Raw genomic sequence first — 11,594 nt, 5'->3', positions numbered from 1 at the left:
ATCTTCCAGTGCTGAGAATATTTTTGATCATCTGTCTCCTTCATGAAAGGCACCATAGTTTCTATAGAGTGAGTCCTACCTCCTATTATGTTCTAATATCCAGCCTCGCAAAACTGTTCCCACTCTAGTTTGGCCACTTGCATTTTTGCTTTACCTGAAGCTTGAGTTTCCTGCTCTTGCTACTCTTCATAATCCATGCATAGAGGCTTGTGAGCCTTCAGCCAGAACATAGAGTGTCGTAGAACTGATAAGGTTGGAAGGGACCTCTGGAGATCATCTAGTCCAACCCTCAAACAATTGGCCCGTACAGGGATCGAACCCGTGACCTTGGAATTATTAACACCACGCTCTAACCAACTCAGCTAAACCTAACCCCAAAGGCTGGCACCGCCCCACAGAGGCACCGCTGGGATTCGAACCCAGGATCTCCTGTTTACTAGACAGGCGCTTTAACCAACTAAGCCACGGTGCCCTGCTATTAGCATTATTGATGTTCATTAGAAGCAGAGGCAATGTTCTCTTGTTTTATTAGGAAAGCTGCTTTTCCTGCTGAGAGACCGTATTTCTGGTGTATGACATGCTGCCGCAGTAAAGAGGCTACGAGTCTAAATTTGACAGCTCGACAGTATCTTCTTTTTAGAGTTTCATGCCATTTCCTTCTTGCTAAGGTGGTAATCTTGGCATACTTGCCCCCATCAGCTCTAGTTTCTAGCACCTCGGTAGTACCTTTTTCTTTGACCACCTTAGGATTGCTTTTCCTCAACTTAAGAAATGGACAGGTTGGCACTAAGTTCTTTGTAGTTTTGTCTAGTTGTGAATAAAATGCATAGTTTTTCTTTGGATATCAAATATCATGTGATGTTTTTAAATTACAAGGTGAGTTTTGTCTATTTTACTTTTTTTCTCATTTCAGGATCCATTCGTTATGTACAGCTAAACTCTATTTCTGTACCACATCCCTCATTTCCTGCATTTGAGATTGAAGAGTCTGTGAATGTCAGACTCATGGAGTCACCTTTTTACAAATAGCTATTACTTATAAAACTATTCCTGACTCAAGGTGTAGTGTCCTATTTTTAATAACTTTCCTATTTTTAAGACAATGTTACTTCTATTTTCAGCCATCTTCTCTTCTCAAACACACTAAGGAATCATTCTTAGGTGTCAGATGACACACAAAAGGAATCCCATACCAAGGGACAAAAATACTCAAAATTTTGGTGGTAACAAACATGAGAAAAGGATTAAGCCATATTTCCTGGGAAAAAGTGTAAGGCTATGTGGCTATGATGCTCAATGGCAGCACACACGTTCATGTATATTTCATTCACAGAAATCTCAAGCATCTTAATGATCTCAAAATTTCAATGCCAGTAATTTTCTGATACTGTTTATTCCAGCCAGAGGTTATGCCCTGGGCAGTTATCCCAGCACCATCTTCTATCTGCCAAGAAGCAATTGGAGAGAAGTACATTTGTGACAATTAGGAATCAATTTGATTGATGCATTAGCCTGCCATGTGTCAAGATATTTTGATTTTGCATGAAGAAGCCAAGAATCTAATTTCAATTTAGTTGTCTGAGCTCTCTGTATGGTCAGTGGAGGAATGAATGACCCGCCAGGGAGCATGATCCATCTCGTCTCAAAGTTGGTGGGATGAACTGCCCTCCAGTGGTACTTCTTTACTCCCAGTGAGTGGGAATGGCATTATATCATCTAGTGTAGCATGAGCTGAATCGCTTTGCAGGTTGCTTGACAGCATGGACTAGGTTTCTACTCAGCATAGTGGCAATTTAGACACTTACATGGAGATTGTGCACCCACATGCAGCTGCCTACGCTTAAATGTTTGAATCTGGAACTAAAGCCCAGTCAATATGACAAGCTTAGAGTAGAGGCCTGATTTTTAAAGACTGAAGGTTGAGTGAGGTAAATTTTGCTGTATATCATAGAATCATAGAATCAGTAAGATTGGAAGCGACCTCTGAAGATCATCTAGTCCAACCTCCCCACTCAGCAGGGTCACCTAGAGCATGTTAGACAGGGTTACATCCAGGTGGGCCTTGAAGATCTCCAGACAAGGAGACTCCACAATCTCTCTGGGCAACCTGTGCCAGTGCTCCGTCCCTCTCGCAGGGAAGAAATTCCCCCTCACGGTCAGGCAGAACTTCCTGTGCTTCAATTTCTGCCCATTGCCTCTTTTCTTGTCACATGGGACAACTGAAAAGAGTTTGGCCCTGTCCCCCTGACACCCTCCCTTCAGGTACTTGTGCACATTGATCAGATCCCCCCTCAGGCTTCTCTTCCCCAGGCTGAAGAGGCCCAGCTCTCACAGCCGTTCCCCATAGGGCAGGTGCTCCAGTCCTCTGATCATCTTTGTAGTCCCACGCTGGACTCTCTCCAGCAGCTCCATGTCTCTCTTGTCCTGGGGAGCCCAGAACGGGACACAGTACTCGAGATGAGGCCTCCCCAGAGCTGAGGAGAGGGGTAGGATCACCTCCCTCGACCTGCTGGCAACATTCTTCCCAATGCACCCCAGGAGACCATTGGGCTTCTTGGCCACAAGGGCACATTGCTAGTTCATGGTCAACTTGTCATCCACCAGCACTCCCAGGTCCTTCTCTGAAGAGCTGCTCTCCATATGGAAAACCTGACTTGATAGTTCTTCTTTTGCAGACTAAGAATCTTTTCTTCATTGGGCTGCAGAACGTTATGCCATCCTTCATCATTTAATTGATTGCTATCTATCCAAATTAATAGATCATCTGCAATTACTTCTGTCAGCCAAAAGCCTCCTTGATCAAAAAGTTTACACTGAAACAAAGTGGGAGTTTTGCTGTGGATTTCAACGAAGACAGGATTTACTTCTGAAAGTTTTGGTATTTTTGAATATCCTGAGGCAATCAAAAAAGAATTTTTTAAGAACATCTATCTAAAAAAGAGATTTGTGAAAATTCTCTTTAGCTTTCTCAATTCAGGTCTGCCAAAACTTTGGCTGCCATCCAACACTGAAACATATTCCCTTTTCTTCCTCCTTAGCTTTCCTGTGACAGTAAAGATTATATGCATTAAAAGAGTCTAATACATAATGCAAAACAGCTAGTAGAGGAGTGTGGAAGAAAACAATCTAGCTCTAGGCTACCAATCTCTGATTTCTTCTTAATCTTTCTGGCATGAAAGCACTAACAGATCAATACATGTCAAAAAGCATCAGATTCCATACTGTGTGGATATTTAAACCAAAAATGTAAACCATGATATGTTTTCACACCTAACTGGTGAGAATAACTGTAACAAATTACATGATTTTGTCATGTAGAAGTAAATGAAGAGCATGGGAGAGAGACTATTGAAGGAAGAAAACATCACTGCCTAAAACATGTCTTGAAGAAAGGAATAAAGACTGTGAAATGAATGTTTTCTTCACATCTTCTAAAAATTTTCCCTTGAAAAGCTAGCTATGAAAATGAAAGTAATTAAGATGAGATGAAAATTTTAGGTGGATTTTTAATGAAGAAGCCATATGTTTTGACATTCCTGGAGGTCATAGCTATTCCCAGATTCAGAGTATTCAGATGGTAAGAAGTATGAACGATGTAATCTGAATGGAATCCAAAAGTTAAAAAGAAGATAGACTTTGGTAGTTAATAGCAAAACTGAACAACATTTTTTTGACTGGAAACATTTTTTTTCCTTTTGAATATGTGGTTGTATTAAAATCAAAATATAACTCAAATTTCATCACTGTTAATACAGACTATCACAGGAATTCATTTTTTATTCTTTGTTGAAAATTGATTTCTCCTGAAGAGCTTACATGGCTTCAATATTCCTGATGAAAATAGGAGCTTGCCCTCTAGGAAAAAATATTTCTTTCCAGAAATGGGTATCTATACAAATTGCAATTGTGACTTCACTTGTAAATGTGAAACTTCCATTACTTCCTTGCTTTCTTCATTTAAGGCTACAAAGATGATTACAGGACTGGAGCATCTCTCCTCTGAGGAACGGCTGTGAGAGCTGGGCCTGTTTAGCCTGGGGAAGAGAAGACTGAGGGGGGATCTTGTCAATGTGCACAAGTACCTGAAGGGAGGGTGTCAAGTGGATGGGGCCAGGTCCCTTCCAACCTCAGCCATTCTGTGATTCTGTGATTCCTATTTATTTATTTGTTTATTTATAATTTTCTTGAACTGAAAATTTCATTTCTGTTTCCATGGCAAGCAAGCATAAGCCCTCTGTTTTTCCATCTTCACTCTTTTTTCACCTTTTTTTTTTTTTTTTTTTTTTTTTTTAATGTCATTGACTGTAGCCTATGCTCCTAGGGATGAGGGAAAGCTTGAGTCCTGCGTGAGTGTATTTGTTCAAGGAAATTCCATCTAACAGAGATTCAATCACCATTTATAGCCATCCTATTTGTTATCATGATAAAATATTAACGAATAATGGTAATATATGTATGCTAATGCATTCAAATAAGTTTAATATTAAACCTTATTTTAATGAGGGATAAGCAAGGACAGACTTTCTGAGCATCATGAGTCTTCCTAATGCACTGATCAAGATGTCTGCTTAAGCAGTATCTGTGACAAAGGTTTTGTGCCTCTGCTAGAGCCAAGGATTAGATCTTTTGTTGTACTCTATGACTGACAGGAGGCTGTCTTTCCAGAGCTGTTCAAAGGATGAGGCTGAATGTTTGCAGTTGAAATGTTTACTGTAGAAATGTTTGACCTCTGCCTGTTGATAAGAGACAATGCTGATGGAGGACAATGTGTAAGATGCTGCGGCATCTTTTACAGGCAGACCTGAGCTCACTCTGTGTCCACATTTCAAGCTGACTAGACTGAAGATTAATTGCATGCATCTCTGATCTGATGTATTCAACCTAAAACTTTTAGTAATTTCAGTGATATTTGAATTAATAGTTAAAAAGTATATTACTTTTCTAATGATGGTTATTGGGAATATTTCAGATGAGCAACTCAGAACCTAATATTTGGAATATCAGGGACTATTTAAGGTAGATGAGCCCTGACGTATTGAGATGTGAGTTCTACCCTAACACAATAGTCTCCATAAGCTTAAAGAATCTGGACATTATCTTTTAATTGATCTCTGACTGACTTCCCCTGAAGCAGGGATCTGTTCTGAGCTGATGATTCGAACACAGTCTTCTGCTTCAGAAATATGCCTGAAAAAACAAGCTTTGCGGTCAGAACTTGATCCAAAGGCAAATAAAGTCATCAGGAGTCTTTGGATCATGCTCTTTGAACAGAGCAAAGGAATCAGCAAATATTGCTCTTTGAGATTTCTTTTTTGTCATTTCCTTTAGATGAATGTTGTAGCAAGCAAACTTTAGGGCATAAATTTTCATGAAGAAAGTGAGTTTGAAGGGGAAAGAGAAAATATTTGCAGAAAACAAATCCACAAACCTGTAAACATGAGAATTCACTAATGAAATTCTTGTATAAGACCATTGGAAGGATCCATCTCACCTAACTGTAACCATCTAAGGAGTATGAAAAGTCTGCTCTGAGTAACAGCAGCACAACTCCTATCCAAAGCAAGAAGTATATGAGCTCATTCAATTCTGAAAATCCAAAAAGCAAAAACATCCATGACTCTTGTTTGTACCAAAGCAGCCATTTGCTTATTAACAGTGATCAGTATAAAGTATCACACAGAAAAAAACAAACAGAATTGTTGCCCTACCATTGATTTGATTGTTTCTTAGCTATTTTTCCTTCACTTGTAATGCTCGATCAATGTAACAATGTAGATAATTGATTTTTGTGAAGTTAAGAAACAGATATAGAGGAGATTTAATTCTATTCTTGAGAAACAAACAGTCTTGCGAAACAAATGCAAGCTTTGTGAATATCAAAATTTTAAGTAAAACCACAACAAAGCAGACTTGAGTATTCTGATTCAGAAAAAAAGATATTTGCTGAACATCCTAGAAGTGAGCACGCCAAACTTGCTCTGCTCTGAAGCCCTTCATAGCAAGGAGATTTCACAGTTTATCTGTTCACAGTCATTTACCTAGGCTTTGGCAGAGTTGTTAGTGGTACAGAATGGTAAAATACATACTTTGTCTCTCCTGGGCATTAAAAAGGGTCTTGGCTGTTTGAACAGTGCTGCTGAACTCAGTGGTTCTCACTTCCTCACTCTTCTTCTGCTTCAGCTCTTCCACTGAAGGAAGGCATTTGGGGATATGTAGCAAATGTAGTGGAAGAAGAAATGAGAGCACAGCCTCTGCAAGGAGCAGCAGTTGTCATTTTCTGGTGGCAGTAGGAGCAGTTTCCATCTGGTCTTATCCCTCCTTCCTCTCTCCCCTTCAACCTATGCAGCAGAGAAAAAGAAATGACTCCTTTTTACCAATTGCCCTCTGAAAACCCGCTAAGTGGTCTCATCCTGTCTTTCCTCTCCTGGGCACCTTGAAGTCCCCTCCTAAGTCCCTTCACTCACTCCTAGTCTTTGGAAGCTCATAAGGTCTCCTAAAATCCTCCCAGCCCCTAACCTCAGACCTCCTAAACCCTTATTTTCAGCTCATCCTGCTTTCCCTGGGAGCCACTCTCCCATTGCCAAGAAGCTCAGAGCCAGCTAGGCATTAGCTTGAACCATTCTCCAGTAAGGCTTGTGCCTGCCTCATCCATTCATTCCTCTATGTCCTTCAATTAGATCCATCTGGCTGTGTCTCAAGGAACACAAGTTATCTTTGCTTTGTTAGGAATGAGGACTGGAGGGTGCTGAAGGGCTGAGGACCAGATCACAAAAAGAGAGGGATGAGAGAGGGACAGATGAGAAAGGGCTGGGAAGAGGACTGTTGCAGTCACCTCAACAAGGTGAAGACAATTCAGGAGTAATATGGGGAATATACAAAAAACATGAACCAGCTACAGAGAATTAATTTGAGTAATGCAAAGCAATAACTGTGCAAATGAATTGTGCAGTAAAATTAATTGCACAGTGAGCAAGTTATTACGTCAAGAAAACCCAGTAATCAACAAACAAAGAGTCTTAGCAAAGAATGAGAGCTTGCAAACAAGAATTTTCAGTTCAGCTATTGGCCTGTGACTAAGCTATATTGTCAGTTTAGGTGGACCTGAAATAAAACATTTACAGCATTCTTTTCTAGTCATTTCCTTAAGACTATTTCATAAGACTGGCTGGAGCAGAAAGTTCATTTTGATTTTTTCATACACTTCAGTCTGAAAACAAAAAAATAATTTCAAATAAATGTCAAAGTTTTTAGTCAAAAATTGTTCTCCAAATAGTACCCACATTTTCAAACAATTCTGGAGCTGTTGCTCAAGGAGTCTACAATTCACTGAAAGATATCACCCTGTTCTTCTATGGCACAAATGAGGGATGTTGAGAGCTGGCAGGAAATTAGGGATTATGGGCAAAAGAACAGGAAAACAATGAGTAGCAGGTCTAGGTTAGCACTAGATAGATGATTGTCATTGCCCAGAAATAGGTACTATAAAAGAAACAACCTGAAAGTCTCTTCTGGTCACTGAAATACTTGGTCATATCACTTTTATAAGCAGAAGAGGAAAAAAGTCATGTTGCTGTGGAAGTGAGGAAAAGAAAATGCCCATGTGCTGGAATATAGACACTTGCTGCCAGTGTGGTCCAACATCCTTACACCAAATGCCTTTCACTGTGCTCAGATTCAGCCCAGTTTTTGGTGCATCAGTTTTGCCTCTAAATCCTATTTACTCCTCCCTACTCAGAAACCTCTCCTATCCACAGCCTACTGGCACATGACATGAGGTGGTGCAGATCACCTTCCACCTTGAAAAGCTATGAACTTAGTTCTGTTCTGCAGCATCTATGAAATCCCTAACTGTATCAGTGGAATAGAAATACAAGTAATTGGAAACAGAATGTAACCAATTATTTTTGCAGTTTCAACTCGCAATGTGAATAATGTAGAAACTCACCTCTGAGTTTGTCTCCAATGCTGGGTACTTTTTCAAAATTTCTCCGAGGTTTATTTTAGTAGCTTAAGGGAAGAAAAATATGCAGTGGAAGAATGTGTCTTGTACATGGAAGCCTGCAAAGGAACTGTAACTGTGTCTGAAAAAAAAGATCACTAGCCAATGAACAAAATCATCAATATTTAATCTCTTGCCTTCCTTCTGATACATATCTCTAATTGGGAAGTAGCATTCAAGCTTTTGAAAGTGACCTTGTATGTTGATTAGGTTACTCCTGCAGCAGCTGGGTCTCATAATTTGTCCCAGTCTGTTGCAGAGAGCCCTCCACATAATGTGGAACATCCAGGAAAGATCACCGAGAAAGTGTAGAGAGGATTATATTGCTCCGTGGACAAACAGTATTCAGAGAATCTCAGAGAGACCTTTTTCTGTGTTATCTGGAAGGAAAATATGACCAAAATACAATTCCTGGGGAAAAGAACTGCTGTACACAGCTGTGCATACTGTAGACCCCATGCAAAATACAGTTGACCACAAAACACTTGCCCCTTCAAGAATAAAACATATGGGAGGTACATAGGTAAGTCAGTAGAAAGGCTGATGAAGACACTCTGTGTTTAACTAGGTACATAACGAGATCTTATTTATTACTTGTCTATACAAGAGCATAAGCTTTGAGCTAACGAACAGCTGGAGCACAGCTGGGCCTGCCACCTTGATTGCTGATGTTTAGGTGGATTTCTTTTACATCAGGGAGGAGGACCCTGCGTAGGCTTTATATGCGGCACAGTGGTCATGACAAGCACAGGGGAGTGTTACTCCTGATTTAAACTCAGGGGTGTGATAAACTGTGCAATCAAATATTGGCTCTGCATTTTGAATGTGATGTCTCAGCTAAACAACGTAACTCAGAGCAGATCATTTTGCATGCAGAGAAAATTACAGAGACACTGCCTACAAATCTGTCCTTCTCAGCATCTCTTCTTCTATCTGAGAATTATGACAAATTTACTTCCTGCTCCGGGTGCACTTCTTGTCTGAACTGAAACTGCAAACCTAATAGCACAGAAATTAATAAATGTGACTGTTTAGTTCATAGATAGGAAGCAGCAATGTGAAATCTGTTGCTTCCAGGGAAACATCTACTAAAGCCTTACTAACTGCAAGTCGTTACAGTTCTCAGAGAAAACAGAGGCTCTGGTTATATTCAAAGGAACAAATCCTGAGCGGGTGTAAATATCATTGCTCAGGCCGGCTGAGAACATCTCAGCACCTGGTGTATTACTGACCTACAGCCCAAGTGGTTCCAGTTTACACAGGTAGAAGAAGTAGTCTTATTCATCAAAACAAGCTATTCAAATAAAGTTTTAAAACTCCACTCTGATTTATTAACTACCTGAACTAAACTTAAAAGTGGCTCGAGATAGGATGTAACTTGGGGACAAGTTCAACACAATATTCTCTCGACTTTGCCTGAGTCAATGAGAATATGACTGTTGTCCCGGCGTTTGGCAACTCAGAGTTTAATTAGCAAAAAGATTTAAGAATTATTAAGTATCATGTCAGGCCATGTCATTTGGAAATATACAGAAGAAAATCCTATTAATGCGAATCCGCTGTTGTTTGTCACTTTTTAACTCAAGCTTTGTACATTTAAGTGGAGCTGCAGGCTTTTATTTAGCTCTAGCTCAGTTGCTGTTAGGAGTTTAATAAATCCTTACTTGGAGGTAAACTGTTTGCAGAAGTTGAGACCACCACCTTAAACTATATGGGTAACTATAACTACTGGACAGCAAAAGTTCAGTAAAATGAATCCTGTCCTTAAAGCATATACTCTGGGACCTGGGCTAGTGCTGCCTTTCTTGTTCTGCTTATGAAACACTAAACAAGGAAACTGAAAACAACCACAACAGAAAAGGTGGATATTTGGCTACACTTTAGACAGTAATTTTTCCTCTGAAATGCTGCTAAAGGTTAGATTTAGTTCAGGTATCAATTTCTGTCATCTCTTGCTGGGCTTACCACCTGGAGGATTGGTTTCACTCTCTTACTCAAATTATACATATTTAGATTCAGTAATAAGTTCTGTTAAGATTAATTTTTCACCTTCTCACCCCATCAGGAATGACTTCTAAAGTTATATAAATACCCATTTTTAAGATGAGTCCCACTCAGACATTTGCAAGTACCTGGGAAATTCTACAACATGAAGAGAATACACACATATTATGTTGGGCTTCAGCACATGCAAACATATTCCTTATACACAGCCTCTAGGCCATTAAAACTGCCTCAGACTAACACAGGAGCTATTTCTGCAGCTCATCTGACAGAGTCTTGCACTTTCAGCACTGACGACCCCTGCTTCTATCTGTTGTCTCTGTGTTGGCAGTCAGATTTTTTTTAGATAAAAATGAGTTCCATTTTCTTGTTATTTGCTTTTGGTCAGGAATCACTTCTCCAAATGCTATATGTCTAACAGTTAGACCGCTGGTTTAGCCTAGTCAACTAGATGTAAAACTCAGTGTATGCCCAGATCGTTCCCTGTATCCTAGGAGGAACTGGTTTGTTTTCAGGGAATAGCTACATTTCCACTATCATTCAGACCTGTCATTCATGCCTGTTAACATGGTCTAGACTTCTAGTATGGTATCTCAATCTAGAAGTGCGCTTAGATATGAGTGTCTATGGGCAGGTAGGTCTATGCACGACCCAGAAGCTCAACACAGTGGTTCACACATCAGGTTATAGTAGCGTTAGAAATGCCCTGGAGCATCACAGGCATGCGCATGGCACTAGCAGATGTGACAGAGGCCTGAGGGGACACCAGGGCCTTTCTGCACCTCTCCCTGGGGAGGGCTCCAGAGAGGCACCAGCCTCACTCAGTGCATGCCAGAGTGGTTTTAGCTCAGGGTGGTTTTAGCTCAGGGTCATAATGACACAATACTGGAGAGCAATGATATTGCAGACATCGGGGTTTTTTTTTCGATTTTTTCTATTTTAATGACAAATAAATTATAGCTTTAACCAGCTATAGCTTTTAAAACCAGCCACTAGGTTGCAGCTGAAGCTAAAATCACAAAAGATGGCATTTTCTAGAGCAGCCTGTGCTCCTCTCTAAGTTATGTCTTTTAAAACATGCACTCACAATTCGGCAAGTGATGATAAATATTCCACTGACAGCCACCATTACTTTACTTATTCATTTATGTAAAATTCCTGTAAACATGTCCAGGCAGCACAGTGTTCTATGCCAACCATTATTAGAAGGCATTAGCTTCATTTTATAGAGTAACCAAGCTGGAATAAAACAGTAAATGATCAGAACAGTAAAGATGAGAGGTAAACATTCATCCAACTAAAAATATGTGCCTTGGAGTTTTACAGAGATGAATGACTCCAAATGTTTTCAGATTTTCCTTTATTTGAAGGTCATTATCTTCAATAACAATGGGGATTACCCCCATAAGATTACTCTGACATAAGAGGTAGAATTGAGCTAGGTGGGGTTTTTCTAGCATTTTTTTAAAGGTGTTCCCTTCTAGAAATGACTTGAGTAACTGGGTTTATATGCAATTGTTGTATTTTAAATCTTATTAGTCCCTACAGATACTGTACAAATACATAAGAAAAATAAATTCCTTTTTTGAAA

The 11,594-nt window shown here is 39.8% G+C and overlaps 1 non-coding gene across 1 annotated transcript; it reads right to left on the bottom strand.

Annotated features, from left to right (window-relative positions):
- Window positions 1-398: 398 nt before the first annotated feature.
- On the bottom strand, window positions 399-472 carry TRNAT-AGU (transfer RNA threonine (anticodon AGU)). Its single transcript has one exon. It is a non-coding gene; the product is annotated as a tRNA-Thr (tRNA).
- Between the last annotated feature and the right edge of the window lie 11,122 nt (window positions 473-11,594).

The sequence above is a fragment of the Rhea pennata genome, chromosome 3 (assembly GCF_028389875.1).
Source record: "Rhea pennata isolate bPtePen1 chromosome 3, bPtePen1.pri, whole genome shotgun sequence".
Classification (NCBI taxonomy): Eukaryota; Metazoa; Chordata; class Aves; order Rheiformes; family Rheidae; genus Rhea; species Rhea pennata.
This window is presented reverse-complemented; position numbering and strand designations above follow the sequence as displayed.